Source organism: Cephus cinctus, unplaced genomic scaffold (genome assembly GCF_000341935.2).
Source record: "Cephus cinctus unplaced genomic scaffold, Ccin1 Ccin1_scaffold3082, whole genome shotgun sequence".
Classification (NCBI taxonomy): Eukaryota; Metazoa; Arthropoda; class Insecta; order Hymenoptera; family Cephidae; genus Cephus; species Cephus cinctus.
The window spans coordinates 231770-238407 of record NW_014334457.1 but is presented as its reverse complement, the minus strand read 5'-3'; the positions used below and the strand labels follow the sequence as shown (position 1 = coordinate 238407).

Here is a 6638-nt window from a genome sequence, read left to right as displayed (position 1 = left end):
GGGTTGGCAGAGCTCGTATCAGCATAATGTAGATACTCCTCGCTTTTCGCGAGTGCAGTGTGCCGGGATGGAAGCCGGGCCGGTGTAAGGGGTTGGAGGGTTGAGATTGAAATGGAGACTGTGTTTCTCGTGAGAGGAAGTGGAGAAAGTGGAAGAAAATGACGTAGAGATAAAACGGGAAACAGAGTAGTTGGAGGAGAGGAGGAAGGACGCGAAGGAGAGGAGTGAAAAAGACATGGATCGACCGTGGAGTAAGAGGAGAGATGTAGGAGAGAATCCTGAAAAAGGGAGAAAATAAAGGAAAGGAAAGGAGGAAGAAGCGCCACCCCGCGGGTACCTGGAGAAAGAAGATTGGAACGTTACCAAATAGAATTGGATAAAAGTTTTGAAGGAGACCAAGGGATTCTGATGTACGTATTATATACTACATTCGTGATAACTCGGAAGACGTTGTATAGCCACATATACACTGTGACTCTCATGCTGGAATTTCGAATTAACCTTTTTCGCATATACTCCGTTCAATTAAATTCACGGGCTAGACAGGAATGAGCTCTAGTAGCGATGATGCTGATTAGACAGGATCGTTAGGGTACCACTGATTTCGTAACCTCGATATACCGTGATTCCAATTGCGATTCAAGAAGCGTCTGTCCTACTAGAAGCTCTGACGGTCCGAGAAGGACAGCGAGTGGTGTGAAATGGAATTAATTATGAGGACGTCTCAACAGGTGGGTGTAAGGCGTCTTTAACTCGACTCGCCTCTACCTCCAGCATCGCCGCCATCGACCCTGCTCCAACCATCATCCTCCTTCGTTCTGCCGCCACGCTTACCAGCCAGACCATCCTCAAGTAATTTACTAAGAAAATAAATAGAGGGCGAATATTCAGCGAGAGAGAGAGAGAGAGAGAGAGAGAGAGAGAGAGAGAGAGAGATGACGCGGGGATGAGAAGGTAACCTTGAAAAATGGAACGTTTAACGAGCAGTAGAAATCAGCTGGGTGGTTGATGAAGTCTTACGACGATTTCAATAATCCTGACGTCACAATACCACGTGGGATGGAAAAGACTACAATTTTGATAATTTTGATAAAAGATAAAGAGAGATGATTGATAAACCATTTGGGACAAATTGGTAATTTTGACATAATTGAGACGAATTTAAAAAAAATAAATATTTATGTCGCCCTTGAAATATGAGATGTTTAAACGTACAGTTGAGATTGGACTCGTGGTCGATGATCCATGACGACTGTATTGATGACCTTAAAATGTTAATGACGCAAGTACACATAGAACTGAAGCTAAGCAGAATGGGAGAGACAGTCTGAAAAGAATTTGGAATGATACTTTCAGCCACGAGAATAGGCAATAACATTTTGTAACGGGCCCAGGAGCTGTACGGGGGGTCGGGGAACCTCTCGACCTACGACCTCTCGATGCCGATTGATTAATTGACTTTTAAAGTTTATTTGTATCCCCCCATTGGTATTGTATGCTTCGACCCCCGGTACATAGCCCTGGAACTGCAGGTAAAGTCGCAACTGACTATTGTGCATTTACAAAAGAGATGCTCGTTTGAGATTTATTGGCCAGCCAAAACACGTGCATTCACGAGATTACCGATTGGAACTAGTAGGTAATGTACTGGAGAGTCGACTGAAGAACTCGATAAATTGGACATTTTATGGGATATGGTGACACGCAGAACCAGGGTGTCTCGGATGCTCATAAATGGACGTTACCCATTGAAATTCTATATACAGATATTTATTCTACATGTAAGACTCGCGAGACGGAATATTTAATATTGATATTAAAATTCGGTGCAGGAGAAAGTTATCGATAATGATAAAAAACAAGCCAAGAGTTAATTGGATACTGTAATTAGGTGCTGTTCTGGCATAATTACAGTTTAAAAAAAAAAGTTTCATTACAGGATCACATCGGATTGATAAAATTGATAAGGATAATTCCAATTTAATTATTAGCGGCATATTTACAAGAAATACTTTCGACCTTCATTCTATTGAAGATACTAAATATTCTATACGATTTGACACAATGGTAAATGACTAACAAGTGTGTTACAAATTTTTTTTTTTCATAAGGCTAAAAAGGAGTATCGATTTCAAGCTCTTCGTAAAAACCGCATGGGGCTAAACAGAGATAATGAAAAAGAATAGGTATAAAATAGCAAGGGCAAGCAGAGAGAGAGAGAGAGAGAGAGAAAAGGCAGAATAACTAGAAGAGGGTGAAATCGACATTCGATATCCACTTTTCTAACCCCTGTGCTACGGCGTACGTCCCTTAGGAAGTAGGAAGTAGAAAATAAAGAAAGAAAGGAATCGATCGTTCCCGATGCTCATTCGCAGTCTGTGCCGTAAGAAGGAGCATCCAGAAGTCTTAACCATAGTCCTTGCTAAGGATCAGGAGGAAAACACCTGGTCCGAAGGATCCTGACTCCCGTCATGCATTTATGCAGATTTATGCTGACTGCTCGAGAGGCAAGCATCGCAGTGCCTTGTGAAGCTCCAACCCTTTCCCACGTTCGTAAGGACCTCGCGTATACCTGTAAAAAAATATTTGAGACTCGAGGGGACCAAAATATCCTGCAAGGGAGAAAACGAAATCCGAACGTCACACGTAGTTGTCCTAAGTAACAACTATAGACCGTTGTGATTAGACGCATGAAGAAATTCGAAATATTCCATTCGAATATCCAACATCCTACATACATAACGACTAGGGCATATTTAACTGATTAGAAAATTTATAATATTTCCCTAACGATATCGTCACGATAACGATACCGACGATGGCTTCCTGAGAGAAAATGGCACCGATCAATCATCCACGTGTCATAGGCAGATCCAGAGACCCTTCATCCCACCCACCATGTACCCCGCTAGTTTTCCAAGCAGGCACCGGTGTCATCAGATTCTCCTGCTGGCGCCATCAAAATTTTTTCTCTTATCCACGCGGGAGGGATCCATCTATCACTATGCTTTGGAACCGAGAAAAAAGTCCATCCAACTATGGATGGATGGATGGATGGGTGGATGGGTGGATGGGTAGTTGGATGGATTGGTAGGAAACTTAAATAATTCCTTAATAGCCGGCACGACCCGTGAGAATTTCATGAAGAAGTCCAGTATCCGTATCATCCTTACTAAAATTCCCAATTTGAATAAGAACCCCAAAGAACAACCGAATAAAATAATCCGAACAAAGTAAATAAAAGGTTCAAGAACCAAAGAGTGCGAAAACATAAGGAATTACTAATCCTGCGAGAAAGTTCAAGAAATGAAACTCTAAGATGGCTTCTCTCGGCAGAGTAACGGGTCTGTAAAAAGCTCGCAAGCCATTGCCAAGCTTTGCTCCAAACGGTTAACAAGCCACGAACGAAAGTTCTTTGTCGATGATACTTTCTCTTCGTTTCTCACCTTACTTTCTTTATATTCGTCCTCATTGTTATCTCGCTCTTCCAAAATAGCCTTCGCGCACACAAAATAATATCCTTCCTTGCTCATATCCACCTTTACTATCCTTTGGCACATTGCCCTCGTGTGATTGCATCGTTGCTCCCGGTTTTTCCTTCCACGCCTACTTCGTCCTCGTGCGTCCATTTTAGCAATGCGTTTGCGTATACGTCGACTATACATGTCTCTGTATCCAGCCGCGGATACAATGTGTGCGCGTCAAGAATACACTTCTATTGATCCAGCCGGTGGATGCGAGGGAGATACCAGAGAGAATTCTCTATACTTTTTCTGCCGTGGAAAACCGTTTCGCGTAGTTTCGCGTTTTTTTTTTTTCAATCCAAAACAAAGATTAAGTCAAACGATAATAGAGAATTGTCAAATGGACCGATTTTACTGGAGTAGAATAACACGAGAGGGTATCAGTTACAGTAGGGTAAACACTGATTAGAATACGCGTTAATACGTTTTTTCGTTATGTATTTTCCATACGCCTATACTAGATATATGTATTTACTAGACTCTTTTTGAAATTTCGTCCATTATTTCGAAGGATCTTTTAACGCGTTAAATGTCATATGATTGATATTCAAAAATGCTGCGTTTGGTCAAGAGGTTGCGTGAATTGACCGTAGGATTCTAGTTCTGAAAAAATATCTGAGCCCAAGGGTTGGCTTTTTTTTAACTTTGCACCGAACGTGTTAAAATTGAGAATGCGTGATAGCTTACTAAATTTGGAGTATTTAATCAGGTAGCTTCCGACTGGAGTTGCACGTCTTTCGTATAGGCAATGCGTGAGTGTGTGCATTTTGCAAGGACGAGTGACGTCACACAAGAAATTAGTAATTGCATATGAGTACGGATGATCAATTGGACCAGCATTTAATCTGGAAACCGCAGGAGAGACTCGTCGCTTTAAAATGTAACCAAGTCTGAAAGACCCTGACCCGCGCTAGCGCCAATTACCGTCCATAATTCCATGAAATCGCGACGTGCTAATGAAGTGAAGTCCATGAGGTTGAGAGGGAGGGACAGGGTGGCCTCGGGCAAGTCAGGGCCGGATGGGGTATCACGGCTTAAAGAATGAGAGGAGAAAGAGAGCGAGAGAGAGAGGGGAAAATTATAAGATGGGAGCGCGAGAGAGACAGAGCCAGAGCTAAGAAAGTTACGGAGTGGGGATGAGGGTTGACGCCGAGAGGGCTGGTGAGCGGAGAAGCCAGAGAAGTGGGGAGGGAGAAGGGCCGCCAAGGCGCGTCAGCAGATTCGGAGGAACACACGCCGAGGATCCCCGAAAAAGAGAGGCAGGCGTCGCGACGCCTCGGATCGATGCGCCGTCGGGGCTTCGGTGTGCGCGCTCACCCGGCTCCAACATGGACGCGGATTTGCGGGAGCGCGAGGAGCACCGGAGGGTTGGGTGCTTTTAAAGGAAAGAACGACATTGAGAAGGAGTATTGGAAAAAGATTTTATACAAAAAAAAAGCAAATAAAAATTAATGTTTGCTTTTTTTTCATTCTGATTGTTGGATTCATTGTAAAGGTCAGTTATGGCTAAATTGTCTTACCGTTTTGTTTCAGAATTCGAATCTCGGCCAAAGGCTGATGTGGGTCAGAATGAACGACTGGCACCGTGATTAGTGCAACCTTGAAATAAAATACGTAATTACGATTAATCGTCGTTTTTTAATGTTTTTTCACCCTTACCCACTTCCTTACCTCCGAGTTACTTTTTAACGACTTTTGGAAAATAATTGTCAAAAATTACTACTGGCTATGGATTATTTTCGGTCGTTCTACGACACAAATCACTATAATGGATGGAACGTATTTTAGGTCCACGTATTACGTTATATTTGTCTCTATTTTCTGTATTTGGTAAACCTGCACATCGCATATCTGTACCGAAGCTGAATTCCGCCATGTAGCAAAATCTTTCTCGTGTGAAATTTGAGTACGGTTGATGCGACTATCTGGAAAAGAAAAATAATAGAAAAATAAAGATACAAAAAGAGTTTTAAAAAGTTGCTCTTAGATAAACCTTAATAAACAATACATCCTTACCGACAACGATAGCAACGACGACGCGTCAACAGTAGCACGTGCTGGTCCATCTCGTCTGTGCAGTACGAAGTAACGAGAAAATATTCCAAAGATATTGAACTAAATTAAAAGTAATAATTAACCGTACAAGAGTATCGAAGGAAAGTGCATATAACGGGTACCATTGAACAATTCCTAGGTGAGTTTAACATATGCAAAATGATCCCACGAGGAAGTGAGAGGGAATAAGAAAAGGGATGAAAAGGGAGTAATGGGGTGTCGCCGGCAGTCGCGCATTTATAATTTCTCTCCAGCTCCCGCCCTCTATTCGAGCAGGGTGAAACAATTGCTTTTCCCGGCAGTAAAGAGAGAGAGAGAGAGAGAGAGAGAGAGAGAGAGAGAGAGAGAGAGAGAGTGAAACAACAAGAGATTGCGACTCAAAGAAAACGAGAGAAATAGAGAAAATAAAGTGAAAGAGAAAGACAAAAAATATAAAACGGTAGCCTGACTAAGCGGGCCGAAACTTGCGGGATGAGTTACTGCGGGGGCCTTAAGGATGATGTCGCTTTGTTCCTACTCGTTTCATTCTCTCTCTCTCTCTCTCTCTCTCTCTCTCTCTCTCTCGCTCACCACCCATCCGTTTTTTTTTTCTGGACCATCCATCCCAAAGGCTAAGATCCGCTGCCAGGAACGCACATTAATTTAATAAACCCGATGAGGAGTTATCGTGGCAATTTATATGGATTATCGATGGCGACTAACACGGAGGGTGGTGTAATGTCGCCGACATCCGTCAGTGGAATATACATCTCGACTTTTTTATCTTAATTCCTTCCTTCACGCCGTCCTTTCCACTCGGGGATTATATTCATATTAATGAGGATTAGCCTGGCTGGATGAGAACGCCGTAGACCGCGGTAAATTCGAATTTAACTTTTCGACAATTTTCAATATATTTCATTTCATGAAAATTCGTAACGAGACGAACCATCGATATGAAAAACGATACAGAAGTATCCATTTCACGTGTTCCAATTAAAATCCAATTAATCTCAAAGTGCAGTCGAGAAATTATGTACGTCGAAAAATAATTTGTTTTAAAAGTTTTTAACCGTCCCC

The 6638-nt window shown here is 42.3% G+C and overlaps 1 long non-coding RNA gene across 1 annotated transcript; it reads right to left on the bottom strand.

Annotated features, from left to right (window-relative positions):
- Positions 1-5043: 5043 nt before the first annotated feature.
- LOC112495363 lies at positions 5044-5631 on the bottom strand. The gene is made up of 3 exons (XR_003061792.1): positions 5541-5631; positions 5196-5449; positions 5044-5123 (listed from the first exon to the last, which is right to left on the bottom strand). It is a non-coding gene; the product is annotated as an uncharacterized LOC112495363 (long non-coding RNA).
- Between the last annotated feature and the right edge of the window lie 1007 nt (positions 5632-6638).